This window comes from Cryptomeria japonica, unplaced genomic scaffold, assembly GCF_030272615.1.
Source record: "Cryptomeria japonica unplaced genomic scaffold, Sugi_1.0 HiC_scaffold_50, whole genome shotgun sequence".
NCBI classification, from domain to species: Eukaryota; Viridiplantae; Streptophyta; class Pinopsida; order Cupressales; family Cupressaceae; genus Cryptomeria; species Cryptomeria japonica.
Window position 1 is genome coordinate 480001 of NW_026728872.1, and position 15000 is coordinate 495000.

The 15000-nt window shown below is 59.9% G+C and overlaps 1 non-coding gene across 1 annotated transcript; it reads left to right on the forward strand.

Moving 5' to 3' along the window:
• The first annotated feature begins 11229 nt into the window (after positions 1 to 11229).
• On the forward strand, positions 11230 to 11348 carry LOC131862660 (5S ribosomal RNA). Its single transcript, XR_009361598.1, has one exon. It is a non-coding gene; the product is annotated as a 5S ribosomal RNA (ribosomal RNA).
• Positions 11349 to 15000: the final 3652 nt, after the last annotated feature.

A 15000-nucleotide genomic window follows, 5' to 3' on the forward strand; every position in this document is an offset into this window, starting at 1 on the left:
AGTGAGAGCCGAGGGATGTAGCAGAGATAGCAATCGGGGTGTGTGATGCAGAAGAGATAGCAATCGAGGTGTGCGGTGGGAAGGGCCCAGCAGCCAGAATGCATGAAGCGACGGATGAAGCAGTGATGACAACCGGGCTGTGAGGAGAGGAGGGATGCAGCCAAGAAAGCAATCAGGGCTCGAGGCAAGGGATGCATCAAGGATAGCAATCATGTTGTGAGGCGAGATTCCAAAGGCTAAACGTGAGAGGCTGCAGGGTCGACTCAGAGAGGTCTATGCATGTGAGAGGCTGAAAGCAAGGTCGACTCGGAGCGGTCTATGCATCGGGCGCGCTTGGGGCGACTACCAGTGCCAACCCCTTATCCCGCGACGCGTCCGACAAAGAGAACGTTCCAAGGCGGCAGAGGAGGTTACCAGCCGAAGGATGCAGTAGCAATAACAGGTATAGTTCCGCGGCGGCCGAGAAGACTCACCGCATAGGAATCGGGATGCGAGGCGAGGGATGCGGCGGGAAGGCCCCGACGGCTAAACGGAAGAGGCTGCAGGGCCGCCTCGGAATGGTCCAAGCATCGGATGCGATTGGGACGACTACCAGTGCCAACCCCTTATCCCGCGATGCGTCCGATACACAGATAGTTCCAAGGCGGCCGAGGAGCCTCACCGCATATCAATCGGGGTGCGAGGCGAGGGATGGGGCGGGAAGGCCCCAACGGCTAGACGGAAGAGGCTTCAGGGCCACCTCGGAATGGTCCAAGCATCGGACGCGCTTGGGGCGACTGCCAGTGCCAACCCCTTATCCCGCGATGCGTCCGATACACAGATGGTTCCAAGGCGGCCGAGGAGCCTCACCGCATAGCAATCGGGGGTGCGAGGCGAGGGATGGGGCGGGAAGGCCCCAACGGCTAGACGGAAGAGGCTTCAGGGCCGCCTAGGAATGGTCCAAGCATCGGACACGCTTGGGGCGACTACCAGTGACAGCCCCCTATCCCGCGATGCGTCCGATACGAAGATGGTTCCAAGGCGGCCGAGGAGCCTCACCGCATAGCAATCGGGGTGCGAGGTGGGGGATGCGGCGAGATGGCCCCAACGGCTAGACGGAAGAGGCCACAGGGCCGCGTCGGAATAGTCCAAGCATCGGACGCGCTTGGGGCGACTACCAGTGACAACCCCTTATCCCGCGATGCGTCCGATACGAAGATAGTTCCAAGGCGGCCGAGGAGCCTCACCGCATAGCAATCGGGGTGCGAGGTGGGGGATGCGGCGAGATGGCCCCAACGGCTAGACGGAAGAGGCTGCAGGGCCGCCTCGGAATAGTCCAAGCATCGGACGCGCTTGGGGCCACTACCAGTGACAACCCCTTATCCCGCAATGCGTCCGATACGAAGATAGTTCCAAGGCGGCCGAAGAGCCTCACCGCATAGCAATCGGGGTGCGAGGTGGGGGATGCGGCGAGATGGCCCCAACGGCTAGACGGAAGAGGCCACAGGGCCGCCTCGGAATAGTCCAAGCATCGGACGCGCTTGGGGCGACTACCAGTGACAACCCCTTATCCCGCGATGCGTCCGATACGAAGATAGTTCCCAGGCGGCCGAGGAGCCTCACCGCATAGCAATCGGGGTGCGAGGCGAGGGATGCGGCGAGATGGCCCCAAAGGCTAGACGGAAGAGGCTGCAGGGCTGCCTCGGAATAGTCCAAGCATCGGACGCGCTTGGGGCGACTACCACTGCCAACCCCTTATCCCGCGATGCGTCCGATACACAGATAGTTCCGAGGCGGCCGAGGAGGTGGGGGATGCAGCGAGATGGCCCCAACGGCTAGACGGAAGAGGCTGCAGGGCCGCCTCGGAATAGTCCAAGCATCGGACGCGCTTGGGGCGACTACCAGTGACAACCCCTTATCCCGCGATGCGTCCGATACACAGATAGTTCCGAGGCAGCCAAGGAGCCTCACCGCATAGCAATCGTGGTGCGAGGTGGGGGATGCGGCGAGATGGCCCCAACGGCTAGACGGAAGAGGCTGCAGGGCCGCCTCGGAATGGTCCAAGCATCGGATGCGCTTGGGGCGACTACCACTGCCAACCCCTTATCCCGCGATGCGTCCGATACACAGATAGTTCCAAGGCGGCCGAGGAGCCTCACAGCATAGCAATCAGGGTGCGAGGCGAGGGATGCGGCGAGAAAGCCCCAACGGCTAGAGGGAAGAGGCTTCAGGTCCGCCTCGGAATGGTCCAAGCATCGGACGCGCTTGGGGCGACTACCAGTGACAACCCCTTATCCCGCGACGCGTCCGATACACAGATAGTTCCAAGGCGGCCGAGGAGCCTCACCGCATAGCAATCGGGGTGCGAGGCGAGGGATGCGGCGAGAAGGACCCAACGGCTACACGGAAGAGGCTTCGGGGCCGCCTCGGAATGGTCCAAGCATCGGACGCGCTTGGGGCGACTACCAGTGACAACCCCTTATCCCGCGACGCGTCCGATACACAGATAGTTCCAAGGCGGCCGAGGAGCCTCACCGCATAGCAATCGGGGTGCGAGGCGAGGGATGCGGCGAGAAGGACCCAACGGCTACACGGAAGAGGCTTCGGGGCCGCCTCGGAATGGTCCAAGCATCGGACGCGCTTGGGGCGACTACCAGTGACAACCCCTTATCCCGCGACGCGTCCGATACACAGATAGTTCCAAGGCGGCCGAGGAGCCTCACCGCATAGCAATCGGGGTGCGAGGCGAGGGATGCGGCGAGAAGGACCCAACGGCTAGACGGAAGAGGCTTCGGGTCCGCCTCGGAATGGTCCAAGCATCGGACGCGCTTGGGGCGACTACCAGTGACAACCCCTTATCCCGCGACGCGTCCGATACACAGATAGTTCCAAGGCGGCCGAGGAGCCTCACCGCATAGCAATCGGGGTGCGAGGCGAGGGATGCGGCGAGAAGGACCCAACGGCTAGACGGAAGAGGCTTCGGGTCCGCCTCGGAATGGTCCAAGCATCGGACGCGCTTGGGGCGACTACCAGTGACAACCCCTTATCCCGCGACGCGTCCGATACACAGATAGTTCCAAGGCGGCCGAGGAGCCTCACCGCATAGCAATCGGGGTGCGAGGCGAGGGATGCGGCGAGAAGGACCCAACGGCTAGACGGAAGAGGCTTCGGGTCCGCCTCGGAATGGTCCAAGCATCGGACGCGCTTGGGGCGACTACCAGTGACAACCCCTTATCCCGCGACGCGTCCGATACACAGATAGTTCCGAGGCGGCCGAGGAGCCTCACCGCATAGCAATCGGGGTGCGAGGCGAAGGATGCGGCGAGAAGGACCCAACGGCTAGACGGAAGAGGCTTCGGGTCCGCCTCGGAATGGTCTAAGCATCGGACGCGCTTGGGGCGACTACCAGTGACAACCCCTTATCCCGCGACGCGTCCGATACACAGATAGTTCCAAGGCGGCCGAGGAGCCTCACCGCATAGCAATCGGGGTGCGAGGCGAGGGATGCGGCGAGAAGGACCCAACGGCTAGACGGAAGAGGCTTCAGGGCCGCCTCGGAATGGTCCAAGCATCGGACGCGCTTGGGGCGACTACCAATGACAACCCCTTATCCCGCGACGCGTCCGATACACAGATAGTTCCGAGGCGGCCGAGGAGCCTCACCGCATAGCAATCGGGGTGCGAGGCGAGGGATGCGGCGAGAAGGACCCAACGGCTAGACGGAAGAGGCTTCAGGGCCGCCTCGGAATGGTCCAAGCATCGGACGCGCTTGGGGCGACTACCAGTGACAACCCCTTATCCCGCGACGCGTCCGATACACAGATAGTTCCGAGGCGGCCGAGGAGCCTCACCGCATAGCAATCGGGGTGCGAGGCGAGGGATGCGGCGAGAAGGACCCAACGGCTAGACGGAAGAGGCTTCAGGGCCGCCTCGGAATGGTCCAAGCATCGGACGCGCTTGGGGCGACTACCGTTGCCAACCCCTTATCCCGCGATGCGTCTGATACACAGATAGTTCCGAGGCGGCCGAGGAGCCTCACCGCATAGCAATCGGGTTGCGAGGCAGATTATTGGGAAGGGAACCCCCTGGGATGCGGCTCAAGCAGTGCCCAAAGGGACTGGAATGCGGAATCACATCGAGAGACCCAAATGCTATACGAGGGCTCAAATCGAATTATCGATTTGGCCACGACATGGACGCATCGGAACGACTACCTTTGCCGAACCACTCGCAATTGCATCCATACCGAAACCAATAGACATTTCCGTTAGAGCCCTCGCATAGCATTCGGGAATCTCGCATGCCCCTCTAAATCGACCAATGCTGGCGCTCAATGAAAATCCGAGCGCTACCACCGTTCGAGCGCCAGCATTGGTCGAGTTAGAGGGGCACGGGGGAGAATGCTCCAGTCAACACCTCCCCTATATAAGTTATTTGTCCGATTCTCGCACAACCGTAGTCTGCCTCGTCGAATCAAACAACGGTCCCAGATTCCGACTTCCGTTCCGTAGAGACCCAAAAGCTAGATGGAGGCTCGCAAGAAAGAGAGTCGGCGCATAGCAATCGGGTTTCTCGAACGTTTAGGGACCGAGCTCACTTGCGGATAGGGCAAAATCCGCCAAGCAACCCAAAAGCTAGACGGGGGCTCGAATCGAATCGCCTAGGCGGCCACAACAACGACGTGTTGGATCGACTACCAGTGCCAAACCATTCAGCAAGACTAGTCTGTGTCGAGGCCGGATAGAGATTCTCAGAGAGCGCCCGCATAGCATTTAGGAGACCTGCCGCGTCCCTCACACTCGACAAATGGTGGTGCACGTTTATAAATCCGAGCGATCCCAACCCTTTCAAGCACCAACATCGGTCGAGATAGAGGGGCACGGAGGGGGCTGCGTGAGACAACACAGTCCCCTATATAAGTTATTTGTCCGATTCTCACACATCCGAAGAATGGTCATCAAATCGGACAACAGCCCAAACTTCCGACTTCCGTCCCAGAAAGCCCAAGAGCTATCTAAAACGTTCATGGCCGGAACTCGATCGCGGCTATACCAGTCCGCCAAGCAACCCAAAAGCTAGACTGGAGCTCTAGTCGAATCACCTCTGTGGCCATTGCAAGGACGTGTTGGAGCGACTACCATTGCCGAACCATTCCGCAGGTCGAGTCCATACCAAGGCCGCATAGAGATTCACGATGAGCTCCTGCATAGCAATCAGGAGACTTGCCGTGTCCATCACAATCGATAAATCCTGGTGCAAGATTTTTGCATCCGAGCGCTCCAACCAGTCGAGCACCAGCATCAATCGACATAAACGGGCACGGGGGGAGGATGCTCGAGAACACTACCTCCCCTATATAAGTTATTTGTCCGATTCTCAAGCAGCCGAAGTCTGGTCATCGAATCGGGTCAAAGACCACAACTTCCGACTTTACCCACAATGCAAGTCATCGAATCGAACATCGGCCCCCGAGTCGGACTCCATGCGTATGTCAGGTCATCGGACCCAAATTCCGCCTTCCTGCGCATGGCGGGCCATCAATATCAACTCGGTCATCGGACCCAAACTCCGCCTTTTTGCGTATGGCACGCCTTCAAATCGGTCATCGGACCCAAATTCCGCCTTCCTGTGCATGGCGGGCCATCAACATCAACTCGGTCATCGGACCCAAATTCCGCCTTTCTGCGCATGGCACGCCATCAACTCGGTCATCGGACCCAAATTCCGCCTTCCTGCGCATGGCAGGTCATCGGACACAAATTCAGACCTCGCCAATATGCCTACGTATCGAATCGGTCATCGGACCCAACTTCCGACTTCATCCATACTGTAGGGTCTTTGAGGTTGGCGCGGTGCGCTCAACCCAGGGAGTCGACCCATCGAAGCATACACCTCCCCTATATAAGCTATTTGTCCGATTCCCACACCTGTGTAGTTTGCACCTCTGACCAGGACATCGACCCCAACTTCCGAACTCGACTGCAACGACGGCACCAGCGCCTTGGTGCGCACCTTGCGACGCACAGTCCCAACATTCGCCTTCCTGCACATGGCAGGTCATCGGACCCAAATTCCGACCTCGCGAGTATGCCTACATATCGAATCGGTCATCGGACCCAACTTCCGACTTCATCCATACCGTAGGGTCTTTGAGGTTGGCGCGGTGCGCTCAACCCGGGGAGTCGACCCAACGAAGCATACACCTCCCCTATATAAGCTATTTGTCCGATTCCCACACCTGTGTAGTTTGCACCTCCGATCAAGACATCGACCCCAACTTCCGAACTCGCCTCCAACGACCGAACCAGCGCCTTGGTGCGCACCTTGCAACGCACAGTGCCAACATTCGCCTTCCTGCACGTGGCAGGTCATCGGACCCAAATTCCGACCTCGCGAGTATGCCTACATATCGAATCGGTCATCGGACCCAACTTCCGACTTCATCCATACCGTAGGGTCTTTGAGGTTGGCGCGGTGCGCTCAACCCGGGGAGTCGACCCAACGAAGCATACACCTCCCCTATATAAGCTATTTGTCCGATTCCCACACCTGTGTAGCTTGCACCTCCGATCAGGACATCGACCCCAACTTCCGAACTCGACTAAAAAGACCGCACCAGCGCCTTGGTGTGCACCTTGCAACGCACAGTGTCAACATTCGCCTTCCTGCACATGGCAGGTCATCGGACCCAAATTCCGACCTCATGAGCATACCTACTAATCGAATTGGTCATCGGACCCAACTTCCGACTTCATCCATACCGTAGGGTCTTTGAGGTTGGCGCGGTGCGCTCAACCTGGGGAGTCGACCCATCGAAGCATACACCTCCCCTATATAAGCTATTTGTCCGATTCCGACACCTGTGTAGTTTGCACCTCCGCTCAGGACATCGACCCCAACTTCCGAACTCGCCTGCAACGACCGAACCAGCGCCTTGGTGCGCACCAAAAGTGCGCACTTTTGGAGGGCACTTTTGTGCGCTCCAAAGGTGCGCACTTTTGGAGGGCACTTTTCTGCGCTCCAAAGGTGCGCACTTTTGGAGGGCACTTTTTGGAGGGCACTTTTCTGCGCTCCAAAGGTGCGCACTTTTGGAGGGCACTTTTTGGAGGGCACTTTTCTGCGCTCCAAAGGTGCGCACTTTTGGAGGGCACTTTTTGGAGGGCACTTTTCTGCGCTCCAAAGGTGCGCACTTTTGGAGGGCACTTTTTGGAGGGCACTTTTCTGCGCTCCAAAGGTGCGCACTTTTGGAGGGCACTTTTTGGAGGGCACTTTTCTGCGCTCCAAAGGTGCGCACTTTTGGAGGGCACTTTTCTGCGCTCCAAAGGTGCGCACTTTTGGAGGGCACTTTTTGGAGGGCACTTTTCTGCGCTCCAAAGGTGCGCACTTTTGGAGGGCACTTTTCTGCGCTCCAAAGGTGCGCACTTTTGGAGGGCACTTTTTGGAGGGCACTTTTCTGCGCTCCAAAGGTGCGCACTTTTGGAGGGCACTTTTGTGCACTCCAAAGGTGCGCACTTTTGGAGGGCACTTTTCCTGTGCTCCAAAGGTGCACACCTAGGTGAGCACCTTCGACCACACCTTGTAGCACACCAAACTCTGACTTTCGACTTCATCCGCAATGCAGGGTCTTTGAGGTTGGCGCAATGCGCACAACCAGGGGAGTCGACCCATCAAACCCAACACCTCCCCTATATAAGCTATTTGTCTGATTCTCATACATGCGTAGCCTGCAGGAGCAATTAGGACATCGACCCCAACTTTCGGCTTCTAAACGAAAACAAGGTCTTTGAGGTTGGTGTAATGCGAACAACTAGGGGAGTCAACCCATCAAACCCAACACCTCCCCTATATAAGCTATTTGTCTGATTCTCATACATGTGTAGTCTACAGGAGCAATTAGGACATCGACCCCAACTTTTGACTTCTTAACGAAAACAAGGTCTTTGAGGTTGACGTAATGCGCACAACCAGGGGAGTCGACCCATCAAACCCAACACCTCCCCTATATAAGCTATTTGTCCGATTCTCATACATGTGTAGCCTGCAGGAGCCATTAGGACATTGACCCCAACTTTTGACTTCTTAACGAAAACAAGGTCTTTGAGGTTGGCGTAATGCGCACAACCAAGGGAGTTGACCCATCAAACCCAACACCTCCCCTATATAAGCTATTTGTCTGATTCTCATACATGTGTAGCCTGCAACAACGATTAGGACATCCACCCCAACTTCTGAATTCGTCTGCGTTGACCGCACCAAAGGTGCACGCCTTGGTGCTCACCAAAATCCGACTTCCGACTTCTTCTGCTATGCGGGGTCTTTGAGGTTGGCGCAGTGCGCACAACCAGGGGAGTCAACCCACCGAATGCAACACCTCCCCTATATAAGCTATTTGTCTGATTCTCATACATGCGTAGACTGCAGCAATGATTAGGACATCCACCCCAACTTTTGACTTCTTAAACAAGACAGGGTCTTTGAAGTTGGTGCAGTGCACACAACCAGGGGAGTCGACCCATCAAACGCAACACCTCCCCTATATAAAGCTATTTGTCCGATTCTCATACGTGTAGTCTGCAGCAGCGATTAGGACATCGACCCCAACTTCCGAATTCGTTTGCATTGACCGCACCAAAGGTGCACGCCTTGGTGTGCACCCTGGAGTGCACTTTGGTGCTCACCTCGGTGCACACTTTGGTGTGCACCTCGGTGTGCACCAAAGGTGCGCACCTTGGAGCGCACCAAAGGTGTACACTTTGGAGCGCACCACATAGGGTCTTTGAGAGGTTGGCGCAGTGCGCACACCAAGGTGGGTGTTGAGGTGCGTGCCGAGGTGGGTGGGTGCTAGGGTGCGCTCCATGGTGGGTGCCAGGGTGGGTGCGTGCTAGGGTGGATTCCAAAGAGGGTCATAGGGTGGGTGCCAAGGTGGGTTGGTGATATAGTGGGTTCAAAGGTGGGTACTAGGGTGGGTTCCAAGGTGGGTCACAAGTTGGGTGCCAGGATGCGTGGGTGTTAGGTTGGGTGCCAAGGTGGGCTCCTGCGTGGGTGGGTGCTAGGGTGGGTTTCAAGGTGGACGCGAGGGCGGGTGCCAAGGTGGGTAACAAGTTGGGTGTTAGGATGGGTGAGTGCTAGAGTGGGTGCCAAGGTGGGTGGGTGCTAAGGTGGATGCCAAGGTGGTTCACAGGGTGGGTGGGTTCTAGGGTGAGTTCCAAGGTGGGTCACAGGTTCAGTGCTAGGGTGGGTGTCAAGGCGGGTGTCGAGGTGCCTGGGTGCTAGGGTGTGGATGCCAATGTGGGTCATAGGGTGGGTACTAGGGTGGGCTGCAATGTGGGTGCCAAGGTGGGTAACATGCTCGGTGGGTTCTAAATTGGGTGCCAGGGTGGGTGTGCACCCACCTTGCCCGAGGTGGGTGCCAAGGTGCCAGTGTGGGTGGGTGCTAAGGTGGATGCCAAGGTGGGTGAGAAGGTGGGTGATAGGTTGAGTGGTAGGATGGGTGGGTGCCAAGATGGGTCACAGGGTGGGTGCAAGGGTGGGTAGGTGCTAGGGTTGGTGTCAGGGTGGGTGGGTGCTAGGTTGGGTTCCAAGGTGGGTGCGAGGGTGAGTGTCAAGGTGGGTCACAGGTTAGGTGCTAGGATGGGTGAGTGCTAGGGTGCAAAGGTGCCAGGGTGGGTGCTAGGATGGGTCGATGCTAGGGTGAGTGGCAAGGTGGGTCCACAAGTGTCAAGGTGGGTGCCGAGGTGGGTGCCAAGTCGGCGACTGCTATGGTGGATGCCAAGGTGGGTCACGGGGTGGGTGCCAAGTTGCTAGGTTGGGTTCCAAGGTGGGTGCCAACGTGGGTGCTAGGGTGCGTGGGTTAAAGGGTGTGTCACAACGTGGGTGCCAGGATGGGTGCGCACCCACACTGGCCAAGACGGGTGCGGGTGCAAGGTTGGGTTCCAAGCCCGGTCACAGGCTGGGTGCTAGGATGGGTGGGTGCCAAGGTGGGCACCAGGGTGGGTGCACCCACCCTGGCCAAGGTGGGTCACGGGGTGGGTCCTAGGGTGGGTAACGGGGTGGGTACTAAGGTGCGTGCCAAGGTGGGTCATAGGGTGGGTGCCAAGGTGGGCACCAGGGTGGGTGTGCACCAACCCTAGCCAGGGTAGGTCACGGGGTGGTTGTCGGGGTGGGCGTCAAGGAGCCAAGGTGGGTGGCAAGTAGCCAAGTTGCGTGCCAAGGTGGGTGTCGGGGTGGGTGCCAAGGATCCAAGGTGGGTGCCAAGGAACCAAGGTGGGTGTCTGGGTGGGTGCCGAGGTGGGAGCCAGGGTGGGTCCCAAGGTGAGTGCAAAGGTGGGTGCCAGGGTCAAGGTGAGTGCCAATGTGGGTTCCAAGGTGCCAGGGTCAGGGTGAGTGCCAATGTGGGTTCAAAGGTGCTAAGTTGGGTGCGAGGTTGGGTGCGAGGGTGGGTGGGTGCCAAGGTGTGCTAGGTGGAAGCCCGGGTGGGTCGGCATCCCATGGGTGTCGAGTTGGGTGCCTGATGGGTGCTTCTTGTCAAGTTTTAGTCGTCGGGACTCATTTCGAGCCTTAGAGGTCGTTTCTTGTCCGGTTGCCCTGTCTTCGACCTGGGAACCCAATTTTGGTCCTCGGGTCCCATTTTTTTTTGTCTCGCATCCCACTTTTGGCCTGTGGCCTTTTCGGGGTCGATTCTCGTTTTGGGCATCAGAGCATGTTTCTTCTCCTAAAACCCAATATTTGTTTATTAAGTCTCGGAACACATTTTTGTTCTCGTGGACCCATCATGGGTCTTGGAACGCATTTGTGGTCCTTGGGTCCCATTTTGCATCCCGAAACTTGTGTTTTGGTGCTTGATCCCTATTTTGGGTGCCCACCTTGCACCAAGTGCGCACCCGGGGCAAACCGAGCGCCTTGGTGCACCGGGGCAAGATCGAGCGTGCACCCGAGGCGCCCCGAACATGCACCAAGGTGCACTCGGCCCACATGTGAGCGCAGGTCGTTGCGCCCGAGGTGGTGTGTGGGCACCGCGTTGCAGACGGGACACTGCACGCACACGACGCCCCCTCCAGGTGCACGCACGTAGGCCGGGCCGGGTGCACACCCGACGCCCTAGCAAGGTGCGCGCACCCGGGCAGGGCTCACACTTGGCGAACGGGGCGCACTTCGCGAGGGAGGGTGTGCACCTCGACGGGGGTGGGTGGCCGGGGTGGATTCGCACGTGGGTCGCGGTTTGCTAAGTACACACTGCGACAAGCTCATAACGGGTGCGATCATACCAGCGTTAGTGCACCGGATCCCATCAGAACTCCGCAGTTAAGCGCGCTTGGGCCGGAGTAGTACTGGGATGGGTGACCTCCCGGGAAGTCCCGGTGTTGCACCCTTTTTTAGTTTTTCGCCGGGCGTCGCAATGCTATTTGAATAAACCTTTTGCCCGTTTGCGTTCTCGTCGGGGCCGGGCCGGGCCGGGGTGCGCTGCCCGCACTACCGCGCGCGCGGGGGCGACACCGAGCGCGCACCCGAGGCGCCCCGAGCACACAGGCCACGGTGCAACCCGGGCGTTGTGCGCGCACCCCGGTGCGCCCGAGGTGCTGCGCGCGCACCCAGGTGAAATCGGTGTGCACCTCGGCCAGTGCGCGCTCGGTCGAGTCGCGCACGTTGGCCAAGGTGCACGGTGATGTTTCTTACTCTAAGGTTCCGCACCAGACGCCCGGGACAGGTGAGCGAAGCTGGGCGGGGCCGGGTGCGCGGCCGGGGCAGGTGCACGCAGCTGGAGAGAGCTTTGGAGCACACTTCGGAGCGCACCAATGATGCGCTCCATTCAAAAGTTTCCTGAAAAGGCAAAAAAAGTTGAGATTATAGAATTTCCCACTTGAGAGATTGTAAAAAAAAAAAATTTAAAATGAAGGAAACGCGGGTGCCAAGGTGTGCGCAGCCCAGCCAAGGTGTGCGCACCAAGGCGCCCACCCTGGCGAAGGTGCACGCAAGGTGCGCACCCGAGGCAAACCGGACAATTAACCCAACTTTCGACTTCGCGCGCACCTTGGAGCGCACTTCGGAGCGCTCCTTGGTGCGCACCAATCTTGGGCACCTCGGAGTGCACCATGGCGCCCACCAAGGTGCGCACCCGGGGCAAACCGAGCTCCGACTTCGTGCGCACCTTGGAGCGCACGAAAGGTGCGCACCATGGCGCCCACCAAGGTGCGCAGCCCAGCCAAGGCGTGCGCATCAAGGTGCGCACCCTGGCGAAGGTGCGCACCCGGGGCAAACCGAGCTCCGACTTCGTGCGCACCTTGGAGCGCACAAAAGGTGCGCAACCCAGCCAAGGTGTGCGCACCCCGGTCAAACCGAGCTCCGAATCGTGCGCACCAGAGGTGCACGCCATCGTGCGCACCTTGGAGCACACTTCGGAGCCCTCCTTGGTGCGCGCCGATGTTGCGCACCTCGGAGCGCACCCGGGGAAAACAATGCAATTAACCCGACTTTCGACTTCGTGGGCACCTCGGAGCGCTCTCGGGTTCGCACCTCGGAGCACACCGAGGTGCGCACCTTTGATGCGCTGCCTTCACCAATTTCCAGAAAAGGCAAGAAAACATTGAGAAGGTGTGCGCACCGAGGTGCCCACCCTGGCGAAGGTGCACGCGAGGTGCGCACCCGGGGCAAACCGGGCTCCGACTTCGTGCACGCCGCACCTTGGAGCACACTTCGGAGCGCTCCTTGGTGCGCACCAGGGCGCGCAACCCAGCCGAGGTGCCCACCCCGGCGAAGGTGCACGCGAGGTGCGCACCCGGGGCAAACCGGGCTCCGACTTCGTGCACGCCATGGTGCCCACCGCGGCGAAGGTGCACGCGAGGTGCGCACCCGGGGCAAACCGGGCTCCGACTTCGTGCACGCCGCACCTTGGAGCACACTTCGGAGCGCTCCTTGGTGCGCACCATGGTGCCCACCAGGGCGCGCAACCCCGCCGAAGGTGCACGCGAGGTGCGCACCCGGGGCAAACCGGGCTCCGACTTCGTGCACGCCGCACCTTGGAGCACACTTCGGAGCGCTCCTTGGTGCGCACCATGGTGCCCACCAGGGCGCGCAACCCCGCCGAAGGTGCACGCGAGGTGCGCACCCGGGGCAAACCGGGCTCCGACTTCGTGCACGCCATGGTGCGCACCGCGGCGAAGGTGCGCACCCGGGGCAAACCGGGCTCCGACTTCGTGCACGCCGCACCTTGGAGCACACTTCGGAGCGCTCCTTGGTGCGCACCAGGGCGCGCAACCCAGCCGAGGTGCCCACCCCGGCGAAGGTGCACGCGAGGTGCGTACCCGGGGCAAACCGGGCTCCGACTTCGTGCACGCCGCACCTTGGAGCACACTTCGGAGCGCTCCTTGGTGCGCACCATGGTGCCCACCAGGCCGCGCAACCCAGCCAAGGTGTGCGCACCAAGGTGCACGCGAGGTGCGCACCCGGGGCAAACCGGGGTCCGACTTCGTGCACGCCGCACCTTGGAGCACACATCGGGGCGCTCCCGGGTTCGCACCGGTGTTGCGCACCGTGGTGGGCACCTCGGAGCACACCAAGGTGGGCAGCGAGGTGCGCACCTTTGATGCGATGCCTTCACTAATTTCCATAAAAGGCAAAAAAAAAACGAGATTTTAAAATTTCCGTTTTGAAAGATAGTGAGAAAAAGGGAATGCTGGTGCCATCTTGAGCCCGCCCTGGTGCGCAGCCCAGCCAAGGTGTGCGCACCAAGGTGCCCACCCTGGCGAAGGTGCGCGCCCGGGCAATTAACCCAACTTCCAACTTCGCGCGCGCCAGGGTGGGAGCGCACCCAACAACCGGGCCTGGGAAGAGCCAATGCGAGAAACCCCACCAAACGCTCTGACAAAAAAAGAGGGGGCGCTCCAGTAACCCCGCTTCGGAGCGCACCCTGGGCAAACCCAGCCAAGGTGCCCACCCCGGCCAAGGTGCAGGCGAGGTGCGCACCCGGGGCAAACCGGGCTCCGACAACGTGCACGCCGCACCTTGGAGCACACTTCGTAGCGCTCCCGGGTGCGCACCTCAGAGCACACCAAGGTGGGCAGCGAGGTGCGCACCTTTGATGCGCTGCCTTCACTAATTTCCAGAAAAGGCAAAAAAAAAAGGAGATTTTAAAATTTCCGTTTTGAAAGATAGTGAAAAAAACGGAACGCGCGTGCCATCTTGAGCCCGCCCTGGTGCGCAGCCCAGGTAAGGTGCCCACCCTGGCAAAGGTGCGCACCCGGGCAATTAACCCTACTTCCGACTTCGTGCGCGCCAGGGTGGCAACCGGGCCTCGGAAGAGCCAATGCGAGAAACCCCACCAAACGCTCCGACAAAAAAAGAGGCGGCGCTCCAATAACCCCGCTTCGGAGCGCAGCCGGGGCAAACCCAGCCAAGGTGCCCACCCCGACGAAGGTGCACGCGAGGTGCGCACCCGGGGCAAACCGGGCTCCGACAACGTGCACGCAGCACCTTGGAGCACACTTCGAAGCACTCCCGGGTGCCCACCGGCGTTGCGCACCGTGGTGGGCAGCGAGGTGCGCACCTTTGATGCGCTGCCTTCACTAATTTCCAGAAAAAGGCAAAAAAAAATGAGATTTTAAAATTTCCGTTTTGAAAGATAGTGAAAAAAAAGGAACGCGGGTGCCATCTTGAGCCCGCCCTGGTGCGCAGCCCAGGCAAGGCATGCGCACCAAGGTGCCCACCCGAGGTGCACACCCGGGGCAAACCGGGCTCCGACTTCGTGCAGGCCGCACCTTGGAGCACACTTCGGAGCGCTCCTTGGTGCGCACCATGGTGCCCACCAGGGCGCGCAACCCAGCCAAGGTCTGCACACCAAGGTGCCCACCCCGGCGAAGGTGCACGCGAGGTGCGCACCCGGGGCAAACCGGGCTCCGACTTCGTGCACGCCATGGTGCCCACCGCGGCGAAGGTGCACGCGAGGTGCGCACCCGGGGCAAACCGGGCTCCGACTTCGTGCACGCCGCACCTTGGAGCACACTTCGGAGCGCTCCTTGGTGCGCACCA